Source organism: Oncorhynchus mykiss, chromosome 18 (genome assembly GCF_013265735.2).
Source record: "Oncorhynchus mykiss isolate Arlee chromosome 18, USDA_OmykA_1.1, whole genome shotgun sequence".
Classification (NCBI taxonomy): domain Eukaryota; kingdom Metazoa; phylum Chordata; class Actinopteri; order Salmoniformes; family Salmonidae; genus Oncorhynchus; species Oncorhynchus mykiss.
In genome coordinates, this window is record NC_048582.1 from 60,616,256 (window position 1) to 60,642,596 (window position 26,341).

The 26,341-nt window shown below is 48.8% G+C and overlaps 1 pseudogene; it reads right to left on the minus strand.

Moving 5' to 3' along the window:
• LOC110496651 lies at positions 1-25,899 on the minus strand (annotated as a pseudogene).
• Between the last annotated feature and the right edge of the window lie 442 nt (positions 25,900-26,341).

The following is a 26,341-nucleotide window of genomic DNA, read 5'->3' on the forward strand; positions in this document are numbered from 1 at the left end:
GGTACTCCCTGTATATGGTACTGGTACTCCCTGTATAATAGCTTAATTCTTGTGTGTTTTATTTCTCATGTTTTGATCTTGTTACTTAATTCTGTTAAGAAAGCTTGTCAGGAAGCATTTCACTGGAAGGTCTACACCCATTTTATTCAGCGCATGTGACAAATAACATGTCATTACCAATGCTGTTAGAGTTCCTCTCCTGAGGGGCCCTACATTCACAATCACCACTGCACGTCCATAGGATCCTATTCGGTATGATCTAATGGAGTAGAGGACTAATGAACCCATTAACCATATGAGGGATGGGACAAGTCATGCATTATTTAAAGGTGGAGGGAAGGAAGGCAGAGGGGAAGGCTGAACCAAAGAGGGTCATCTAGTGTGCACTTCATAATGCACCATTGAAGCGACACTGAGCCATTGGGTAAGAACCACCGTAGCCGCTCACTGACTGACAGACACTGCAGTGTAGTGTAGTCACCTCTCCCTGCAAGAACAATCCAGGAAGGTTCCAACGGCTCAGTCAGACTCAGAACAGTCACTGGTTTTGGAGAACTTGTGGTGTTTCTTTTTCTTATTTTCTTTCTTTTTCTTGTGTTTCCTCTTCTTGCTCTCACTGGTGGAGGAGGACCTGTCAGAGGAAGAGGTAGCATCCTGCAGGAGCTGCTGCAGCTGCTGGATCCTGGAGAGAGGTAGGTGGGAGTAGGGGTAGGAGGGAGAGAGTGGGGGGTGGGGGGTGGAGAGAGAGAGAGCGGGGATGGGGTTGGAGAGAGAGTGGGGTTGGAGAGAGAGAGAGTGGGGGGTGGGGGTTGGAGAGAGAGAGAGAGAGTGGGGGTGGAGAGAGAGAGAGAGTGAGCGGGGATGGGGTTGGAGAGAGAGTGGGGTTGGAGAGAGAGAGTGGGGGGTGGGGGTTGGAGAGAGAGAGTGGGGGGTGGAGAGAGAGAGAGTGGGGGGTGGAGAGAGAGAGAGTGGGGGGTGGAGAGAGAGAGAGTGGGGGGTGGAGAGAGAGTGGGGGGTGGAGAGAGAGAGAGTGGGGGGTGGGGTTTGGAAAGAGAGAGTGGGGGGTGGAGAGAGAGAGAGAGAGAGAGTGGGGGGTGGGGGTTGGAGAGAGAGTGGGGGGTGGAGAGAGAGTGGGGGGTGGAGAGAGAGAGAGTGGGGGGTGGAGAGAGAGAGAGTGGGGGGTGGGGGTTGGAGAGGGAGAGAGTGGGGGGTGGAGAGAGAGAGAGAGAGTGGGGGGTGGATAGTGTATGTTGTCTACCTCACTTGCTTTGGCAATGTTAACACATGTTTCCCATGCCAATAAAGCCCTTGAATTGAATTGAATTGAATTGAGAGAGAGTGGGTGGCCGGAGGGAGACAGGGAGTGGGAGTTGGAGAGACAGAGGGGGTAGAAGGGAGGGAAGAGAGTCAGATGGGTTAGAACCATTCGAGCAGAGGGGCAAGGTGTGAAACAGTATCTTCTGAAAGGTGAAATATGTTTCATCAGACACACAAACATCATGTCCTCCTAACGTCTGACTTTTCCCTCCAGAATCAGAAGCCATCTCAGATTTCCACTCATTCACTCAGAAGTGTCCCTGGTTGTGAATCAAGTATATTATCAGCGATTGTCAGCTGACAGCTGGTGAGTACTGAGTATGTGTCATATGGGGATTAGGATGGGCTGAAAGGTGTTTTCAGCTGGTGCTAAAGTGGGTCATCGAGAGAGAGACCGAGACAGAGCGAGAGAGAAACAGCGAGAACAAGACAGAGAGCGAGACGGAGAGCAAGAGGGCGACAGAGAGCGAGAGGGAGACGGAGACCGAGAGGGAGACAGAGGGAGTAAGAGGGAGAGAGAGCGAGAGGGAGACCGAGACCGAGAGAGCGAGAGGGAGACCGAGAGCGAGACCGAGACAGCGAGACCGAGAGAGTGAGAGGGAGACGGACAGAGCGAGAGGGAGAGAGCGAGAGGGAGAGAGCGAGAGAGCGAGACGGAGACGGACAGAGCGAGAGGGAGAGAGCGAGAGGTAGAGAGCGAGAGGGAGAGAGCGAGAGGGAGACGGACAGAGCGAGAGGGAGAGAGCGAGAGGGAGTTGGAGAGGGAGAGTGAGAGGGAGACGGAGAGAGCGAGAGGGAGACGGAGAGAGCGAGGGAGAGTGAGACGGAGAGAGCGAGAGGGAGAGTGAGACGAGAGAGCGAGAGGGAGTTGGAGAGGGAGAGTGAGACGGAGAGAGCGAGTGAGAGGGAGACGGAGAGAGCGAGTGAGAGGGAGACGGAGAGAGCGAGTGAGAGGGAGACGGAGAGAGCGAGTGAGAGGGAGACGGAGAGAGCGAGGGAGAGGGAGACGGAGAGAGCGAGGGAGAGTGAGACGGAGAGAGCGAGAGGGAGAGTGAGACGAGAGAGCGAGAGGGAGTTGGAGAGGGAGAGTGAGACGGAGAGAGGGAGACAGAGAGAGTGAGACGGAAAGCGAGAGCGAGACGGAGAGAGCGAGAGGGAGGCCGAGAAGGAGAGCGAGAGGGAGGCCGAGAGAGCGAGAGGGAGACACAGAGAGCGAGAGGGAGACAGAGAGAGCGAGAGGGAGACAGAGAGAGCGAGAGGGAGACAGAGAGAGCGAGAGGGAGACAGAGAGAGCGAGAGGGAGACAGAGAGAGCGAGAGGGAGAGCGAGAGGGAGAGCGAGAGGGAGAGCGAGAGGGAGAGCGAGAGGGAGACAGAGAGGGAGACAGAGAGGGAGACAGAGAGGGAGACAGAGAGGGAGACAGAGAGGGAGACAGAGAGAGCGAGACAGAGAGAGCGAGACAGAGAGAGCGAGACAGAGAGCGAGACAGAGAGCGAGACAGAGAGCGAGACAGAGAGCGAGACAGAGAGCGAGACAGAGAGCGAGACAGAGAGCGAGACAGAGAGAGCGAGACAGAGAGAGCGAGACAGAGAGAGCGAGACAGAGAGAGCGAGACAGAGAGCGAGACAGAGAGCGAGACAGAGAGCGAGACAGAGAGCGAGACAGAGAGAGCGAGACAGAGAGAGTGCGAGACAGAGAGAGCGAGACGGAGGGAGAGTGAGAGGGAAACAGAAAGAGCGAGAGGGAAACAAAGAGGGAGAGCGAGTGGGAGCGCGAGAGGGAGACGGAGAGCGCGAGAGGGAGACGGAGAGAGCGAGAGGGAGACGGAGAGAGCGAGAGGGAGACGGAGAGAGCGAGAGGGAGACGGAGAGAGCGAGAGGGAGACGGAGAGAGCGAGAGGGAGACGGAGAGAGCGAGAGGGAGACGGAGAGAGCGAGAGGGAGACGGAGAGAGCGAGAGGGAGACGGAGAGAGCGAGAGGGAGACGGAGAGAGCGAGAGGGAGACGGAGAGAGCGAGAGGGAGACGGAGAGAGCGAGAGGGAGACGGAGAGAGCGAGAGGGAGTTGGAGAGGGAGAGTGAGAGGGAGACAGAGAGTGAGAGGGAGTTGGAGAGGGAGAGTGAGAGGGAGACGGAGAGAGCGAGAGGGAGTTGGAGAGTGAGAGGGAGACGGAGAGAGTGAGAGGGAGACAGAGAGAGTGAGTGGGAGACAGAGAGAGTGAGTGGGAGACGGAGAAAGTGAGAGGGAGACGGAGAGAGTGAGTGGGAGACGGAGAGAGTGAGTGGGAGACGGAGAGAGTGAGTGGGAGACGGAGAGAGCGAGTGGGAGACGGAGAGAGCGAGACAGAGAGCGAGAGGGAGACGGAGAGAGCGAGACAGAGAGCGAGAGGGAGACGGAGAGGGAGAGTGAGAGGGAGACGGAGAGAGCGAGAGGGAGGCCGAGAGGGAGAGCGAGAGGGAGGCCGAGAGAGCGAGAGGGAGACAGAGAGAGCGAGAGGGAGACAGAGAGAGCGAGAGGGAGACAGAGAGAGCGAGAGGGAGACAGAGAGGGAGATGGAAAGGTAGAGCGAGAGTGAGACAGAGAGCGAGAGGGAGACAGAGAGGGAGAGTGAGAGGGAGACAGAGAGTGAGAGGGAGTTGGAGAGGGAGAGTGAGAGGGAGACGGAGAGAGCGAGAGGGAGTTGGAGAGGGAGAGTGAGAGGGAGACGGAGAGAGTGAGAGGGAGTTGGAGAGTGAGAGGGAGACGGAGAGAGTGAGAGGGAGTTGGAGAGGGAGAGTGAGAGGGAGACGGAGAGAGCGAGAGGGAGACGGAGAGGGAGAGTGAGAGGGAGACGGAGAGAGTGAGAGGGAATTGGAGAGGGAGAGCGAGAGGGAGACTGAGAGCGAGAGGGAGACTGAGAGCGAGAGGGAGACTGAGAGCGAGAGGGAGACTGAGAGCGAGAGGGAGACTGAGAGCGAGAGGGAGACTGAGAGCGAGAGGGAGACGGAGAGAGCGAGAGGGAGACTGAGAGCGAGAGGGAGACTGAGAGCGAGAGGGAGACTGAGAGCGAGAGGGAGACTGAGAGCGAGAGGGAGACTGAGAGCGAGAGGGAGACTGAGAGCGAGGGGGAGACGGAGAAAGTGAGAGGGAGACAGAGAGAGTGAGTGGGAGACGGAAAGAGTGAGTGGGAGACGGAGAGAGTGAGTGGGAGACGGAGAGTGAGTGGGAGACGGAGAGTGAGTGGGAGACGGAGAGAGTGAGTGGGAGACGGAGAGAGCGAGACAGAGAGCGAGAGGGAGACGGAGAGAGCGAGACAGAGAGCGAGAGGGAGACGGAGAGAGCGAGACAGAGAGCGAGAGGGAGACAGAGAGCGAGAGGGAGACAGAGAGCGAGACCGAGAGGGAGACGGAGAGAGCGAGAGGGAGACGGAGAAAGCGAGAGGGAGACAGAGAGAGTGAGAGGGAGAGCGAGACGGAAAGCGAGAGCGAGACCGAGAGAGCGAGAGGGAGGCCGAGAGGGAGAGGGAGTTGGAGAAAGCGAGAGGGAGACAGAGAGAGTGAGAGCGAGAGGGAGACGGAGAGCGAGAGGGAGACGGAGAGCGAGAGGGAGACTGAGAGCGAGCGGGAGACTGAGAGCGAGCGGGAGACTGAGAGCGAGCGGGAGACTGAGAGCGAGCGGGAGACTGAGAGCGAGCGGGAGACTGAGAGCGAGCGGGAGACTGAGAGCGAGCGGGAGACTGAGAGCGAGCGGGAGACTGAGAGCGAGAGGGAGACTGAGAGCGAGAGGGAGACTGAGAGCGAGAGGGAGACTGAGAGCGAGAGGGAGACTGAGAGCGAGAGGGAGACGGAGAGAGCGAGAGGGAGACGGAGAGAGCGAGGGGGAGATGGAGAGAGCGAGGGGGAGACGGAGAAAGTGAGAGGGAGACAGAGAATGAGTGGGAGACAGAGAATGAGTGGGAGACGGAGAGCGAGAGGGAGACGGAGAGAGCGAGACAGAGAGCGAGAGGGAGACAAAGAGAGTGAGAGGGAGAGCGAGACGGAAAGCGAGAGCGAGACCGAGAGAGCGAGAGGGAGACCGAGAGGGAGAGGGAGAGAGCGAGAGGGAGACAGAGAGCGAGAGGGAGACAGAGAGCGAGAGGGAGACCGAGAGGGAGACGGAGAGAGCGAGAGGGAGATGGAGAGAGCGAGAGGGAGATGGAGAAAGCGAGAGGGAGATGGAGAAAGCGAGAGGGAGACGGAGAGAGTGAGAGGGAGAGCGAGACGGAAAGCGAGAGCGAGACCGAGAGGGAGGCCGAGAGGGAGGCCGAGAGGGAGAGCGAGAGGGAGACCGAGAGGGAGACTGAGAGCGAGAGGGAGACGGAGAGAGCGAGAGGGAGATGGAGAGAGCGAGGGGGAGACGGAGAAAGTGAGAGGGAGACAGAGAATGAGTGGGAGACGGAGAGAGCGAGACAGAGAGCGAGAGGGAGATGGAGAGAGCGAGACAGAGAGCGAGAGGGAGACAGAGAGCGAGAGGGAGACAAAGAGAGTGAGAGGGAGAGCGAGACGGAAAGCGAGAGCGAGACCGAGAGAGCGAGAGGGAGGCCGAGAGGGAGAGGGAGAGAGCGAGAGGGAGACCGAGAGAGCGAGAGGGAGACAGAGAGAGCGAGAAGGAGACAGAGAGCGAGACAGAGAGGGAGATGGAGAGGTAGAGCGAGAGTGAGACAGAGAGAGCGAGAGGGAGACAGAGAGCGAGAGCGAGACAGAGAGGGAGATGGAGAGGTAGAGCGAGAGTGAGAGAGAGCGAGAGGGAGACAGAGAGGGAGAGCGAGAGCGAGAGGGAGACAGAGAGGGAGACAGAGAGGTAGAGCGAGAGGGAGACAGAGAGGGAGAGCGAGACAGAGAGGGAGACAGAGAGAGCGAGACAGAGAGAGCGAGACAGAGGGAGTGCGAGAGGGAAACAGAAAGAGCGAGAGGGAAACAAAGAGGGAGAGCGAGAGGGAGAGCGAGGGGGAGACGGAGAGAGCGAGAGGGAGACAGAGCGAGAGGGAGACAGAGAGAGCGAGAGGGAGACGGAGACTGAGAGCGAGAGGGAGACGGAGAGAGCGAGAGGGAGACCGAGAGGGAGACGGAGAGAGCGAGAGGGAGATGGAGAGAGCGAGAGGGAGATGGAGAAAGCGAGAGGGAGACGGAGAGAGTGAGAGGGAGAGCGAGACGGAAAGCGAGAGCGAGACCGAGAGGGAGGCCGAGAGGGAGGCCGAGAGGGAGAGCGAGAGGGAGACCGAGAGGGAGACCGAGAGGGAGACTGAGAGCGAGAGGGAGACGGAGAGAGCGAGAGGGAGATGGAGAGAGCGAGGGGGAGACGGAGAAAGTGAGAGGGAGACAGAGAATGAGTGGGAGACGGAGAGAGCGAGACAGAGAGCGAGAGGGAGACGGAGAGAGCGAGACAGAGAGCGAGAGGGAGACAGAGAGCGAGAGGGAGACAAAGAGAGTGAGAGGGAGAGCGAGACGGAAAGCGAGAGCGAGACCGAGAGAGCGAGAGGGAGGCCGAGAGGGAGAGGGAGAGAGCGAGAGGGAGACCGAGAGAGCGAGAGGGAGACAGAGAGAGCGAGAAGGAGACAGAGAGCGAGACAGAGAGGGAGATGGAGAGGTAGAGCGAGAGTGAGAGAGAGCGAGAGGGAGACAGAGAGGGAGAGCGAGAGGGAGACAGAGAGGGAGAGCGAGACAGAGAGGGAGACAGAGAGAGCGAGACAGAGAGAGCGAGACAGAGAGAGCGAGACAGAGGGAGTGCGAGAGGGAAACAGAAAGAGCGAGAGGGAAACAAAGAGGGAGAGCGAGAGGGAGAGCGAGGGGGAGACGGAGAGAGCGAGAGGGAGACAGAGCGAGAGGGAGACGGAGAGAGCGAGAGGGAGACTGAGAGCGAGAGGGAGACGGAGAGAGCGAGAGGGAGATGGAGAGAGCGAGATGGAGAGAGCGAGGGGGAGACGGAGAAAGTGAGAGGGAGACAGAGAGTGAGTGGGAGACGGAGAGAGCGAGACAGAGAGCGAGAGGGAGACGGAGAGAGCGAGACAGAGAGGTAGATGGAGAGGTAGAGCGAGAGTGAGACAGAGAGAGCGAGAGGGAGACAGAGAGCGAGAGCGAGACAGAGAGGGAGATGGAGAGGTAGAGCGAGAGTGAGACAGAGAGCGAGAGGGAGACAGAGAGGGAGAGCGAGAGGGAGAGCGAGAGGGAGAGGGAGAGCGAGAGGGAGACAGAGAGGGAGACAGAGAGGGAGACAGAGAGGGAGACAGAGAGGGAGACAGAGAGGGAGACAGAGAGGGAGACAGAGAGGGAGAGCGAGACAGAGAGAGCGAGACAGAGGGAGTGCGAGACAGAGAGAGCAAGACGGAGGGAGAGCGAGAGGGAAACAGAAAGAGCGAGAGGGAAACAAAGAGGGAGAGCGAGAGGGAGAGCGAGAGGGAGACCGAGAGAGCGAGACGGAGAGCGAGACAGAGGGAGAGCGAGAGGGAGACGGAGAGCGAGACAGAGGGAGAGCGAGAGGGAAACAGAGAGAGCGAGGGGGAGACAGAGAGAGCGAGACGGAGAGCGAGACGGAGAGCGAGACGGAGAGCGAGGGAGAGAGCAAAAGGGAGATGGAGAGAGCGAGAGGGAGACGGAGAGAGCGAGAGGGAGACCGAGAGGGAGCAGAGAGAGCGAGAGGGAGAGCGAGACGGAGAGCGAGAGGGAGACAGAGAGGGAGACAGAGGGAGAGCGAGACAGAGAGGGAGACAGAGAGGGAGACAGAGAGAGCGAGACAGAGGGAGTGCGAGACAGAGAGAGCAAGACGGAGGGAGAGCGAGAGGGAAACAGAAAGAGCGAGAGGGAAACAAAGAGGGAGAGCGAGAGGGAGAGCGAGAGGGAGACCGAGAGAGCGAGACGGAGAGCGAGACAGAGGGAGAGCGAGAGGGAAACAGAGAGAGCAAGAGGAAAACAGAGAGAGCGAGGGGGAGACAGAGAGAGCGAGACGGAGAGCGAGACGGAGAGCGAGACGGAGAGCGAGGGAGAGAGCAAAAGGGAGATGGAGAGCGCGAGAGGGAGACGGAGAGAGCGAGAGGGAGACGGAGAGGGAGCAGAGAGAGCGAGACGGAGAGCGAGACGGAGAGCGAGACGGAGAGGAAAACAGAGAGAGCGAGAGGGAGACAGAGAGAGCGAGATGGAGAGCGAGACGGAAAGTAAGACGGAGAGGGAGAGCGAGAGGGCGAGCGAGAGGGAGACCGAGGGAGCGAGAGAGAGGGAGACAGAGAGAGGGAGACAGAGAGAGCGAGATGGAGACGGAAAGTGCGAGAGGGAGACGGAGAGAGCGAGACCGAGAGCGAGACAGAGACAGAGAGAGCGAGACAGAGAGAGCGAGACAGAGAGAGCGAGACAGAGAGAGCGAGACAGAGATAGATCTTGTTTCAGGCAGCCAGCAGAGTAGCCAGCAATAAAATATGAATATATCAAGAAACCCAATGATCAAACAACTGAGAGACAAAGGCCTCCCTGTTCTTTGATTAGCCCAAAACGTTACATTTCCATTGATTCGGTATGCTCAGAGAGAAACAAGAGCGCTTGTGCAAGTTACAAGACACTGAATACAACCCAAACTTCCAACACGGCTGTTCCCAAGCTTCATTAATAATTCATCTGTGGAGCTGGAGGAGCATTGTTCTCATCCACGTTGACATCATCCACCCAGAGGACAGTGAAGTAATCATTAGGACTGTTCAAGGCAAGGACTGTGAGGCAGAGCGGATGGGTCCTCGTGGGTCCTTTTGCCAAGGCTGTTTCCCTATCTAGTGCACTAGAGCTCATTGGGCTCTGTCTACCACTGTCACATTTCACTCAGTCTCTCACATCATCATAGCATTCATTTGATCAGCTCATAAGATCCTGTAGAACACACTCGGCCTCTCTCCTATCATACATCGCATGTTACACTTTCATCAGCTCAGATGGCACTTTAAAACTTCTCCCCAGACACCCAAGTTCACTTTCAACGTCGTTCAGAACCATTTTTAAACATACTTTTATTCACCCGTTTGATTTAGTGCTCTGACAGCTATCAGGATGAGATCGATTTAATCGAATTCAATTAGGGCATTGACTTCAGTGTGTCCTCCGATGACCAGGGGGGTGTCCTCAGATGACCAGGGGGGTGTGTCCTCCGATGACCCAGGGGGTGTGTCCTTTGATGGCAGCCTTTAATTTCACATTAGTTGGTTGTTATTCTTCTTCTGTGCTCAAAGGCTCTCAATTAATAATAAACAATTCTGATTGAAACAGTTGGAAAATGAAAGGGATCGTTCACTCGAATGACACATTTACTGGAACTAACTGGAAAGTAACAGTCTACAGAAGCCGATGATCACCACAGCTTAGCATCAGCAGTGTTGGGAGAAAAACAACAATAATCGTTAGGTCCCCTGTGATCGTGCTGCAAAATTGCTTTTCTGAATTGATGTAACAAAGACAAGTTACAGAAGAACTGTCCTTTTAAAAGAGCCCTATGCGCAGTATACAGTCCAGACTACATTAACTATGATCACCTCCAAACAGCACAGTATACAGTCCAGACTACATTAACTATGATCACCTCCAAACAGCACAGACTACATTAACTATGATCACCTCCAAACAGCACAGACTACATTAACTATGATCACCTCCATACAGCACAGTATACAGTCCAGACTACATTAACTATGATCACCTCCAAACAGCACAGTATACAGTCCAGACTACATTAACTATGATCACCTCCATACAGCACAGTATACAGTCCAGACTACATTAACTATGATCACCTCCAAACAGCACAGTATACAGTCCAGACTACATTAACTATGATCACCTCCATACAGCACAGTATACAGTCCAGACTACATTAACTATGATCACCTCCATACAGCACAGTATACAGTCCAGACTACATTAACTATGATCACCTCCATACAGCACAGTATACAGTCCAGACTACATTAACTATGATCACCTCCATACAGCACAGTATACAGTCCAGACTACATTAACTATGATCACCTCCCTACAGCACAGTATACAGTCCAGACTACATTAACTATGATCACCTCCAAACAGCACAGTATACAGTCCAGACTACATTAACTATGATCACCTCCAAACAGCACAGTATACAGTCCAGACTACATTAACTATGATCACCTCCATACAGCACAGTATACAGTCCAGACTACATTAACTATGATCACCTCCATACAGCACAGTATACAGTCCAGACTACATTAACTATGATCACCTCCATACAGCACAGTATACAGTCCAGACTACATTAACTATGATCACCTCCATACAGCACAGTATACAGTCCAGACTACATTAACTATGATCACCTCCATACAGCACAGTATACAGTCCAGACTACATTAACTATGATCACCTCCATACAGCACAGTATACAGTCCAGACTACATTAACTATGATCACCTCCAAACAGCACAGTATACAGTCCAGACTACATTAACTATGATCACCTCCATACAGCACAGTATACAGTCCAGACTACATTAACTATGATCACCTCCATACAGCACAGTATACAGTCCAGACTACATTAACTATGATCACCTCCAAACAGCACAGTATACAGTCCAGACTACATTAACTATGATCACCTCCATACAGCACAGTATACAGTCCAGACTACATTAACTATGATCACCTCCATACAGCACAGTATACAGTCCAGACTACATTAACTATGATCACCTCCATACAGCACAGTATACAGTCCAGACTACATTAACTATGATCACCTCCAAACAGCACAGTATACAGTCCAGACTGCATTAACTATGATCACCTCCATACAGCACAGTATACAGTCCAGACTACATTAACTATGATCACCTCCATACAGCACAGTATACAGTCCAGACTACATTAACTATGATCACCTCCAAACAGCACAGTATACAGTCCAGACTACATTAACTATGATCACCTCCATACAGCACAGTATACAGTCCAGACTACATTAACTATGATCACCTTCATACAGCACAGTATACAGTCCAGACTACATTAACTATGATCACCTCCATACAGCACAGTATACAGTCCAGACTACATTAACTATGATCACCTCCAAACAGCACAGTATACAGTCCAGACTACATTAACTATGATCACCTCCATACAGCACAGTATACAGTCCAGACTACATTAACTATGATCACCTCCATACAGCACAGTATACAGTCCAGACTACATTAACTATGATCACCTCCAAACAGCACAGTATACAGTCCAGACTACATTAACTATGATCACCTCCATACAGCACAGTATACAGTCCAGACTACATTAACTATGATCACCTCCATACAGCACAGTATACAGTCCAGACTACATTAACTATGATCACCTCCATACAGCACAGTATACAGTCCAGACTACATTAACTATGATCACCTCCAAACAGCACAGTATACAGTCCAGACTACATTAACTATGATCACCTCCATACAGCACAGTATACAGTCCAGACTACATTAACTATGATCACCTCCATACAGCACAGTATACAGTCCAGACTACATTAACTATGATCACCTCCATACAGCACAGTATACAGTCCAGACTACATTAACTATGATCACCTCCATACAGCACAGTATACAGTCCAGACTACATTAACTATGATCACCTCCATACAGCACAGTATACAGTCCAGACTACATTAACTATGATCACCTCCAAACAGCACAGTATACAGTCCAGACTACATTAACTATGAATACCTCCATACAGCACAGTATACAGTCCAGACTACATTAACTATGATCACCTCCAAACAGCACAGTATACAGTCCAGACTACATTAACTATGATCACCTCCATACAGCACAGTATACAGTCCAGACTACATTAACTATGATCACCTCCAAACAGCACAGTATACAGTCCAGACTACATTAACTATGATCACCTCCATACAGCACAGTATACAGTCCAGACTACATTAACTATGATCACCTCCAAACAGCACAGTATACAGTCCAGACTACATTAACTATGATCACCTCCAAACAGCACAGTATACAGTCCAGACTACATTAACTATGATCACCTCCAAACAGCACAGTATACAGTCCAGACTACATTAACTATGATCACCTCCATACAGCACAGTATACAGTCCAGACTACATTAACTATGATCACCTCCATACAGCACAGTATACAGTCCAGACTACATTAACTATGATCACCTCCAAACAGCACAGTATACAGTCCAGACTACATTAACTATGATCACCTCCAAACAGCACAGTATACAGTCCAGACTACATTAACTATGATCACCTCCAAACAGCACAGTATACAGTCCAGACTACATTAACTATGATCACCTCCATACAGCACAGTATACAGTCCAGACTACATTAACTATGATCACCTCCAAACAGCACAGTACACAGTCCAGACTACATTAACTATGATCACCTCCAAACAGCACAGTATACAGTCCAGACTACATTAACTATGATCACCTCCAAACAGCACAGTATACAGTCCAGACTACATTAACTATGATCACCTCCATACAGCACAGTATACAGTCCAGACTACATTAACTATGATCACCTCCAAACAGCACAGTATACAGTCCAGACTATATTAACTATGATCACCTCCATACAGCACAGTATACAGTCCAGACTACATTAACTATGATCACCTCCATACAGCACAGTATACAGTCCAGACTACATTAACTATGATCACCTCCATACAGCACAGTATACAGTCCAGACTACATTAACTATGATCACCTCCATACAGCACAGTATACAGTCCAGACTACATTAACTATGATCACCTCCATACAGCACAGTATACAGTCCAGACTACATTAACTATGATCACCTCCAAACAGCACAGTATACAGTCCAGACTACATTAACTATGATCACCTCCATACAGCACAGTATACAGTCCAGACTACATTAACTATGATCACCTCCATACAGCACAGTATACAGTCCAGACTACATTAACTATGATCACCTCCATACAGCACAGTATACAGTCCAGACTACATTAACTATGATCACCTCCATACAGCACAGTATACAGTCCAGACTACATTAACTATGATCACCTCCAAACAGCACAGTATACAGTCCAGACTACATTAACTATGATCACCTCCAAACAGCACAGTATACAGTCCAGACTACATTAACTATGATCACCTCCAAACAGCACAGTATACAGTCCAGACTACATTAACTATGATCACCTCCAAACAGCACAGTATACAGTCCAGACTACATTAACTATGATCACCTCCATACAGCACAGTATACAGTCCAGACTACATTAACTATGATCACCTCCATACAGCACAGTATACAGTCCAGACTACATTAACTATGATCACCTCCATACAGCACAGTATACAGTCCAGACTACATTAACTATGATCACCTCCAAACAGCACAGTATACAGTCCAGACTACATTAACTATGAATACCTCCATACAGCACAGTATACAGTCCAGACTACATTAACTATGATCACCTCCAAACAGCACAGTATACAGTCCAGACTACATTAACTATGATCACCTCCATACAGCACAGTATACAGTCCAGACTACATTAACTATGATCACCTCCAAACAGCACAGTATACAGTCCAGACTACATTAACTATGATCACCTCCATACAGCACAGTATACAGTCCAGACTACATTAACTATGATCACCTCCAAACAGCACAGTATACAGTCCAGACTACATTAACTATGATCACCTCCAAACAGCACAGTATACAGTCCAGACTACATTAACTATGATCACCTCCAAACAGCACAGTATACAGTCCAGACTACATTAACTATGATCACCTCCATACAGCACAGTATACAGTCCAGACTACATTAACTATGATCACCTCCATACAGCACAGTATACAGTCCAGACTACATTAACTATGATCACCTCCAAACAGCACAGTATACAGTCCAGACTACATTAACTATGATCACCTCCAAACAGCACAGTATACAGTCCAGACTACATTAACTATGATCACCTCCAAACAGCACAGTATACAGTCCAGACTACATTAACTATGATCACCTCCATACAGCACAGTATACAGTCCAGACTACATTAACTATGATCACCTCCAAACAGCACAGTACACAGTCCAGACTACATTAACTATGATCACCTCCAAACAGCACAGTATACAGTCCAGACTACATTAACTATGATCACCTCCAAACAGCACAGTATACAGTCCAGACTACATTAACTATGATCACCTCCATACAGCACAGTATACAGTCCAGACTACATTAACTATGATCACCTCCAAACAGCACAGTATACAGTCCAGACTATATTAACTATGATCACCTCCATACAGCACAGTATACAGTCCAGACTACATTAACTATGATCACCTCCATACAGCACAGTATACAGTCCAGACTACATTAACTATGATCACCTCCATACAGCACAGTATACAGTCCAGACTACATTAACTATGATCACCTCCATACAGCACAGTATACAGTCCAGACTACATTAACTATGATCACCTCCATACAGCACAGTATACAGTCCAGACTACATTAACTATGATCACCTCCAAACAGCACAGTATACAGTCCAGACTACATTAACTATGATCACCTCCATACAGCACAGTATACAGTCCAGACTACATTAACTATGATCACCTCCATACAGCACAGTATACAGTCCAGACTACATTAACTATGATCACCTCCATACAGCACAGTATACAGTCCAGACTACATTAACTATGATCACCTCCATACAGCACAGTATACAGTCCAGACTACATTAACTATGATCACCTCCAAACAGCACAGTATACAGTCCAGACTACATTAACTATGATCACCTCCAAACAGCACAGTATACAGTCCAGACTACATTAACTATGATCACCTCCAAACAGCACAGTATACAGTCCAGACTACATTAACTATGATCACCTCCAAACAGCACAGTATACAGTCCAGACTACATTAACTATGATCACCTCCATACAGCACAGTATACAGTCCAGACTACATTAACTATGATCACCTCCATACAGCACAGTATACAGTCCAGACTACATTAACTATGATCACCTCCAAACAGCACAGTATACAGTCCAGACTACATTAACTATGATCACCTCCATACTGCACAGTATACAGTCCAGACTACATTAACTATGATCACCTCCATACAGCACAGTATACAGTCCAGACTACATTAACTATGATCACCTCCATACAGCACAGTATACAGTCCAGACTACATTAACTATGATCACCTCCAAACAGCACAGTATACAGTCCAGACTACATTAACTATGATCACCTCCAAACAGCACAGTATACAGTCCAGACTACATTAACTATGATCACCTCCATACAGCACAGTATACAGTCCAGACTACATTAACTATGATCACCTCCATACAGCACAGTATACAGTCCAGACTACATTAACTATGATCACCTCCATACAGCACAGTATACAGTCCAGACTACATTAACTATGATCACCTCCATACAGCACAGTATACAGTCCAGACTACATTAACTATGATCACCTCCATACAGCACAGTATACAGTCCAGACTACATTAACTATGATCACCTCCATACAGCACAGTATACAGTCCAGACTACATTAACTATGATCACCTCCATACAGCACAGTATACAGTCCAGACTACATTAACTATGATCACCTCCATACAGCACAGTATACAGTCCAGACTACATTAACTATGATCACCTCCAAACAGCACAGTATACAGTCCAGACTACATTAACTATGATCACCTCCATACAGCACAGTATACAGTCCAGACTACATTAACTATGAATACCTCCATACAGCACAGTATACAGTCCAGACTACATTAACTATGATCACCTCCAAACAGCACAGTATACAGTCCAGACTACATTAACTATGATCACCTCCAAACAGCACAGTATACAGTCCAGACTACATTAACTATGATCACCTCCATACAGCACAGTATACAGTCCAGACTACATTAACTATGATCACCTCCAAACAGCACAGACTACATTAACTATGATCACCTCCAAACAGCACAGTATACAGTCCAGACTACATTAACTATGATCACCTCCATACAGCACAGTATACAGTCCAGACTACATTAACTATGATCACCTCCAAACAGCACAGTATACAGTCCAGACTACATTAACTATGATCACCTCCAAACAGCACAGTATACAGTCCAGACTACATTAACTATGATCACCTCCATACAGCACAGTATACAGTCCAGACTACATTAACTATGATCACCTCCATACAGCACAGTATACAGTCCAGACTACATTAACTATGATCACCTCCATACAGCACAGTATACAGTCCAGACTACATTAACTATGATCACCTCCAAACAGCACAGTATACAGTCCAGACTACATTAACTATGATCACCTCCAAACAGCACAGTATACAGTCCAGACTACATTAACTATGATCACCTCCAAACAGCACAGTATACAGTCCAGACTACATTAACTATGATCACCTCCACACAGCACAGTATACAGTCCAGACTACATTAACTATGATCACCTCCATACAGCACAGTATACAGTCCAGACTACATTAACTATGATCACCTCCATACAGCACAGTATACAGTCCAGACTACATTAACTATGATCACCTCCAAACAGCACAGTATACAGTCCAGACTACATTAACTATGATCACCTCCATACAGCACAGTATACAGTCCAGACTACATTAACTATGATCACCTCCATACAGCACAGTATACAGTCCAGACTACATTAACTATGATCACCTCCAAACAGCACAGTATACAGTCCAGACTACATTAACTATGATCACCTCCATACAGCACAGTATACAGTCCAGACTACATTAACTATGATCACCTCCATACAGCACAGTATACAGTCCAGACTACATTAACTATGATCACCTCCATACAGCACAGTATACAGTCCAGACTGCATTAACTATGATCACCTCCAAACAGCACAGTATACAGTCCAGACTGCATTAACTATGATCACCTCCATACAGCACAGTATACAGTCCAGACTACATTAACTATGATCACCTCCATACAGCACAGTATACAGTCCAGACTACATTAACTATGATCACCTCCAAACAGCACAGTATACAGTCCAGACTACATTAACTATGATCACCTCCATACAGCACAGTATACAGTCCAGACTACATTAACTATGATCACCTCCATACAGCACAGTATACAGTCCAGACTACATTAACTATGATCACCTCCAAACAGCACAGTATACAGTCCAGACTACATTAACTATGATCACCTCCAAACAGCACAGTATACAGTCCAGACTACATTAACTATGATCACCTCCATACAGCACAGTATACAGTCCAGACTACATTAACTATGATCACCTCCATACAGCACAGTATACAGTCCAGACTACATTAACTATGATCACCTCCAAACAGCACAGTATACAGTCCAGACTACATTAACTATGATCACCTCCATACAGCACAGTATACAGTCCAGACTACATTAACTATGATCACCTCCATACAGCACAGTATACAGTCCAGACTACATTAACTATGATCACCTCCATACAGCACAGTATACAGTCCAGACTACATTAACTATGATCACCTCCAAACAGCACAGTACACAGTCCAGACTACATTAACTATGATCACCTCCAAACAGCACAGTATACAGTCCAGACTACATTAACTATGATCACCTCCAAACAGCACAGTATACAGTCCAGACTACATTAACTATGATCACCTCCATACAGCACAGTATACAGTCCAGACTACATTAACTATGATCACCTCCAAACAGCACAGTATACAGTCCAGACTACATTAACTATGATCACCTCCATACAGCACAGTATACAGTCCAGACTACATTAACTATGATCACCTCCATACAGCACAGTATACAGTCCAGACTACATTAACTATGATCACCTCCAAACAGCACAGTATACAGTCCAGACTACATTAACTATGATCACCTCCATACAGCACAGTATACAGTCCAGACTACATTAACTATGATCACCTCCATACAGCACAGTATACAGTCCAGACTACATTAACTATGATCACCTCCATACAGCACAGTATACAGTCCAGACTACATTAACTATGATCACCTCCATACAGCACAGTATACAGTCCAGACTACATTAACTATGATCACCTCCAAACAGCACAGTATACAGTCCAGACTACATTAACTATGATCACCTCCATACTGCACAGTATACAGTCCAGACTACATTAACTATGATCACCTCCATACAGCACAGTATACAGTCCAGACTACATTAACTATGATCACCTCCATACAGCACAGTATACAGTCCAGACTACATTAACTATGATCACCTCCAAACAGCACAGTATACAGTCCAGACTACATTAACTATGATCACCTCCAAACAGCACAGTATACAGTCCAGACTACATTAACTATGATCACCTCCATACAGCACAGTATACAGTCCAGACTACATTAACTATGATCACCTCCATACAGCACAGTATACAGTCCAGACTACATTAACTATGATCACCTCCATACAGCACAGTATACAGTCCAGACTACATTAACTATGATCACCTCCATACAGCACAGTATACAGTCCAGACTACATTAACTATGATCACCTCCATACAGCACAGTATACAGTCCAGACTACATTAACTATGATCACCTCCATACAGCACAGTATACAGTCCAGACTACATTAACTATGATCACCTCCATACAGCACAGTATACAGTCCAGACTACATTAACTATGATCACCTCCAAACAGCACAGTATACAGTCCAGACTACATTAACTATGATCACCTCCATACAGCACAGTATACAGTCCAGACTACATTAACTATGAATACCTCCATACAGCACAGTATACAGTCCAGACTACATTAACTATGATCACCTCCAAACAGCACAGTATACAGTCCAGACTACATTAACTATGATCACCTCCAAACAGCACAGTATACAGTCCAGACTACATTAACTATGATCACCTCCATACAGCACAGTATACAGTCCAGACTACATTAACTATGATCACCTCCAAACAGCACAGACTACATTAACTATGATCACCTCCAAACAGCACAGTATACAGTCCAGACTACATTAACTATGATCACCTCCATACAGCACAGTATACAGTCCAGACTACATTAACTATGATCACCTCCAAACAGCACAGTATACAGTCCAGACTACATTAACTATGATCACCTCCAAACAGCACAGTATACAGTCCAGACTACATTAACTATGATCACCTCCAAACAGCACAGTATACAGTCCAGACTACATTAACTATGATCACCTCCATACAGCACAGTATACAGTCCAGACTACATTAACTATGATCACCTCCATACAGCACAGTATACAGTCCAGACTACATTAACTATGATCACCTCCATACAGCACAGTATACAGTCCAGACTACATTAACTATGATCACCTCCAAACAGCAGAGGAGACATCTATCTAAACAGCAGAGGAGACATCTATCTAAACAGCAGAGGAGACATCTATCCAAACAGCAGAGGAGACATCTATCCAAACAGCAGAGGAGACATCTATCCAAACAGCAGAGGAGACATCTATCCAAACAGCAGAGGAGACATCTATCCAAACAGAATGTTGATAATAAAACCAGAAGGTAGTTTCTTTTTCATTCTGTTTGTTTTCTCTGATCATGTCGTACATTGGGTCTTCGTGTGCCTACAAGAAAGAGATGGTTTAGGTACTTCTTTACTAAATGTACAGGATAACACACATTGCAAACACTCCAATGATAACAAGCATGGCGAGATAAAACGCCATTCAGCTACTGCTCTTAGGCAACATTATTCCCCCCCATTCAATGCTCTCCTCTGCCACATCAGCATTTTAAAATCCGGTTGTTGTATCACAATGGAATGTATGAAAATAAGATACGCTTGCACTTATGTTAATCATTGCAGTGGCATCGTAGCAAGCAGGGCTACAGAACAACTGCACTGTGTGAATCTGCTGAGTCCAGAAGCATCCAGCTGCAGAGGATAGAGATGCTGGGTGCATCCCAAATGCCACCCATTTCCCAATGTAGTGCACTACTTTTGACCAAATCCCTATGGGCCCTGGTCAAAAGTAGTGCACAAATGGGGAAACGGGTGTGATTTGGGACGCACCCTTAATGTATCCAGTTGCATCAAGCAAGCATGCTCATGGTCCAAGGCAGTCAGGCACCTAGACCTCCCCGCCAGGTTATGGTTGGGCCCAGGTTATGGTTGGGACCAGGTTATGGCTGGGACCAGGTTATGGTTGGGACCAGGAGCAGACCTCCCCACCAGGTTATGGTTGGGACCAGGTTATGGTTGGGACCAGGTTATGGTTGGGACCAGGATATGGTTGGGACAAGGAGCAGACGTCCCCACAAGGTTATGGTTGGGACCAGGTTATGGTTGGGACAAGGAGCAGACGTCCCCACAAGGTTATGGTTGGGACCAGGTTATGGTTGGGACCAGGTTATGGTTGGGACAAGGAGCAGACGTCCCCACAAGGTTATGGTTGGGACCAGGTTATGGTTGGGACCAGGTTATGGTTGGGACCAGGAGCAGACGTCCCCACGAGGTTATGGTTGGGACCAGGTTATTGTTGGGACCAGGAGCAGACCTGCCCGCCAGGTTATGGTTGGGACCAGGAGCAGACGTACCCACGAGGTTATGGTTGGGACCAGGTTATGGTTGGGACCAGGTTATGGTTGGGACAAGGAGCAGACCTCCCCACAAGGTTATGGTTGGGACCAGGAGCAGACCTGCCCGCCAGGTTATGGTTGGGACCAGGAGCAGACGTCCCCACAAGGTTATGGTTGGGACCAGATTATGGTTGGGACAAGGAGCAGACGTCCCCACAAGGTTATGGTTGGGACCAGGTTATGGTTGGGACAAGGAGCAGACGTCCCCACAAGGTTATGGTTGGGACCAGGTTATGGTTGGGACCAGGTTATGGTTGGGACAAGGAGCAGACGTCCCCACAAGGTTATGGTTGGGACCAGGTTATGGTTGGGACCAGGTTATGGTTGGGACCAGGAGCAGACGTCCCCACGAGGTTATGGTTGGGACCAGGTTATTGTTGGGACCAGGAGCAGACCTGCCCGCCAGGTTATGGTTGGGACCAGGAGCAGACGTACCCACGAGGTTATGGTTGGGACCAGGTTATGGTTGGGACCAGGTTATGGTTGGGACAAGGAGCAGACCTCCCCACAAGGTTATGGTTGGGACCAGGAGCAGACCTGCCCGCCAGGTTATGGTTGGGACCAGGAGCAGACGTCCCCACAAGGTTATGGTTGGGACCAGATTATGGTTGGGACAAGGAGCAGACGTCCCCACAAGGTTATGGTTGGGACCAGGTTATGGTTGGGACAAGGAGCAGACGTCCCCACAAGGTTATGGTTGGGACCAGGTTATGGTTGGGACCAGGTTATGGTTGGGACAAGGAGCAGACGTCCCCACAAGGTTATGGTTGGGACCAGGTTATGGTTGGGACCAGGTTATGGTTGGGACCAGGAGCAGACGTCCCCACGAGGTTATGGTTGGGACCAGGTTATTGTTGGGACCAGGAGCAGACCTGCCCGCCAGGTTATGGTTGGGACCAGGAGCAGACGTACCCACGAGGTTATGGTTGGGACCAGGTTATGGTTGGGACCAGGTTATGGTTGGGACAAGGAGCAGACCTCCCCACAAGGTTATGGTTGGGACCAGGAGCAGACCTGCCCGCCAGGTTATGGTTGGGACCAGGAGCAGACGTCCCCACAAGGTTATGGTTGGGACCAGATTATGGTTGGGACCAGGAGCAGACCTCCCCACAAGGTTATGGTTGGGACCAGGTTATGGTTGGGACCAGGAGCAGACCTGCCCGCCAGGTTATGGTTGGGACCAGGAGCAGACCTCCCCGCCAGGTTATGGCTGGGACCAGGAGCAGACGTCCCCACGAGGTTATGGTTGGGACCAGGAGCAGACGTTCCCACAAGGTTATGGTTGGGACCAGGAGCAGACGTCCCCACGAGGTTATAGTTGGGACCAGGAGCAGACGTCCCCACGAGGTTATGGTTGGGACCAGGGGCAGACGTCCCCACGAGGTTATGGTTGGGACCAGGGGCAGACGTCCCCACGAGGTTATGGTTGGGACCAGGAGCAGACGTCCCCACAAGCTTATGGTTGGGACCAGGTTATGGTTAGGACCAGGAGCAGACGTCCCCACAAGGTTATGGTTGGGACCAGGTTATGGTTGGGACCAGGTTATGGTTGGGACCAGGAGCAGACCTCCCCACAAGGTTATGGTTGGGACCAGGAGCAGACCTGCCCGCCAGGTTATGGTTGGGACCAGGAGCAGACGTCCCCACGAGGTTATGGTTGGGACCAGGAGCAGACGTCCCCACAAAGTTATGGTTGGGACCAGGTTATGGTTGGGACCAGGTTATGGTTGGGACCAGGTTATGGTTGGGACCAGGAGCAGACCTCCCCACAAGGTTATGGTTGGGACCAGGAGCAGACCTGCCCGCCAGGTTATGGTTGGGACCAGGAGCAGACGTCCCCACGAGGTTATGGTTGGGACCAGGAGCAGACGTCCCCACGAGGTTATGGTTGGGACCAGGAGCAGACCTCCCCACAAGGTTATGGTTGGGACCAGGTTATGGTTGGGACCAGGAGCAGACCCAATTCAGCCCACAGGAATGGTAGGGGACAATTCGGCCCACAGGAAGGGTAGGGGACAATTCAGCCCACAGGAATGGTAGGGGATAATTCGGCCCATAGGAATGTTAGGGGACAATTCGGCCCATAGACTTGCCAGTAACTTGCAAAGAGAGAGGGTGGAGCTCCTCGTTCTAGCATCTCTTAACACGTATGGACCCAGAACTTCATAGAGCAGCTGACCAATTACACACGACTTTAGTTCTGGGTTAACCGAGATGAGTTGAAAGATGGAGGAGACTCACCACTCTGAACTGCTCCAGGTTCTGGTTTCCTTTGATGAAGAAGGGACACTCTCGGTCCCCCGTCCTGTGTCCATAACGCTGCATCTCCAACCTGCACAAGGGAGAAGTGTCATGTTGGTACCACAAGCACACTCCCTCCTGCTCTCTAAGAAATCACCAAAACAAGCTAGTGTTGGAACGTGGAATAGATTCATATACACCTGTTCATCCCTTAGCCTCTCTGCTACACCGACGTGACCGTGAGCTCATTCAAAAGGGATGGGTCTATCAAGCTAAGCCTAGAGTGTGTCCCAAACGCCACTTAATTCCCTTTATAGTGCAATTATTTTGACCAGAGCCCTATGAGTGTACCATGATCAAAAGTAATGCACTAGATAGCGAATAGGGTGCCATTTGAGACGAACCCATAGCCACTCTCCTGTCTCTCTCAGTGGGGTTGGATTTAAGTGACAGTATTGAGAGGATAAGGACCAGGACTATCCAGTGGTGAAGACAACTCTCTTTGTCTGTCTGCTATACTTCAATAGAGCGCAGTACATGATCACACAAGCATGGATGGACCTCTGCCCACTTCAAGCTGTACATTTTCTAGATCTGTGATAGTGACCCACTTATAAAGGAGTGTCTATTTAATCCCAGTCAGTCGCAGAAGCACTACGTTCTTTTACGGTTATTTCACATCAGTGTGCTGTAGTTGAAGGAGGATGAAGAGAGGAAGCCACTTTAGACTATTGAGATGCACCCTAAAATGTAGTTATCACAGGAGGTTGGTGACACCTTAATTGGGGAGGACGGGCTCGTGGTAAAGGCTGGAGTGGATTAAGTGGAAAGGTATGAAATATATCAAACACATCCCCAATTAAGGTGCCACCAACCTCCTGTGTTACCTACATTTTAGGGTGCATCTCAATTGTCTAGAGTGGCTTCCTCTTCTCGTCCTCCTTCATCTTCAGCACACTGATGGTTTCCATGATGCCATTAAATTTGCTCTGTTCCGGACATTATTGTGAGCCGTCCTCCCCTGGTAGGTATTCATCTCAAATGGCACCCTTTTCACTATATAATGCAGAGGAAGGCCCAAAACATTGGAAAAGACTTCAGTCTATAGACTGTTCTCTCTGCTACTGCACGGTACCGGAGCACCAAGTCTAAGTCCAAAAGGCTCCTTTAAAAGCTTCTACCCCCAAGCCATAAGACTGCTGAACAATGAATCAAATGGCCACCCGGACTATTTACATTGACCCACTCCTTTGTTTTTACACTGCTGCTACTTGCTGTTTATTATCTATGCATAGTCACTTTACTCCTACCTACATGTACAAATGACCTTGACTAACCTGTACCCAAGCACATTGACTTGGTACCGGTACCCCCTGCCTTGTTATTTTATTGTTACTTATTATTTTATTTTTAGCAAATATGTTCTTAACTCTTTATTGAACTACATTGTTGGTTAAGGGCTTGTAAGCAAGCATTTCACAGTAAGGTCGACACCGGATGTAGTCATGCATGTGACAAATAACATGTGATGACTTTTTAGCAGGCCCCAGGGTGCCACATAATAACTGTGTGTTTCTACTCACACTGCATCACTTTCACCCCCTTCCCCTGAGGCATCCACAGCCCCTTGGTGGGGGCCTGAGCCAGGAAGTCTCTAGCATCCTCATTTCCTGGATCAGCAGGAATACAGTCCTCTGGTTTGTAGTCTTCCTAAAAAAAACAGCCCCTGTGTTTCAAGTAGAAGCAAGATGACACATATTCCAGTTTCCATAGCAATCCCTTTACTGATAGCTAGCTAGCTACAGCTCATCTACCACAGTAATGATTTACCTGGCAGTGAGCAGTCATAATGACCTGCCCTTACTATACCTTAATGAATCCAGGAGGTTTTTCATAACTGCATAGAGGGGAAAAGAAAACAATGGTGGTGAGAATAAATATGATAATATACTTTGTGTTTAGGTAGGTACCCCTGTTCAAGTCAGGGGCAAAGCACCTTGTCGAGCCATGCTACAGAACCGATCTAGTTAAATTGTCTTTGCTGAAAGCTACAGTAATATAACAATGATAGGCAGTTTCTTGGTAAATCACAAGGCCGATCAACTACACTGTTATGTTTTATTCATCCACAAGTTCGTTACCACCGAAGCACGTGTGGTTTACTTACGTCTTCACATGCTTCAGCTTTTGCACTTCTTGGTTCAGTTTTTGTCGCTTGTTCCTTGAGTTTTTCCACATCGTGTTTTGATTCATTGTGCCTTTTGCGGTCCCCTCTGTCGTCCGAGTATAGCGATCTCTTTCGACTAGACATTGCAACGACATTGGATAACTGTGTTAATAAAATAACCCTTTCATTTCAGTTTGATACGATTTCTCGAACACCAATACACTCGGGACAAGCGTAGTTATTTTCTGCTTCTGATTGCGCATGCCATCGCAGCGCTGTCTGCATCTCAGAGAGAGTCGAGCATGCCTGGTCCCAATTGAGGCTGTTTCACCCTGGTTTTAATATCTATTCCGGGTTTGCGCAGGTGTTTATTTGCGTATTATCACTATACAGCCAGGACTATACTTTGAATAAAAAGGTGAGGTCTGTAGTGGTTTATAAAGTATTCATACTGTACCCTTCTTTTGAGTTGTATTGCAGTTACCCGAGAGTATTTCCAGCTACCAACTGTAGAATCAACTCTATAATATGAAATGAATGAATGAAATATTCTTATTAAATATTTTTTTTCTTTACATAGTTGAATGTGCTGACAACAAAACCACACAAAAAAGATCAATGGAAATCAAATTTATCAACCCATAGAGGTCTGGATTTGGAGTCACACTCAAAATTAAAGTGGAAAACCACACTACAGGCTGATCCAACTTTGATGTAATGTCCTTAAAACAAGTCAAAACGAGGCTCAGTAGTGTGTGGCC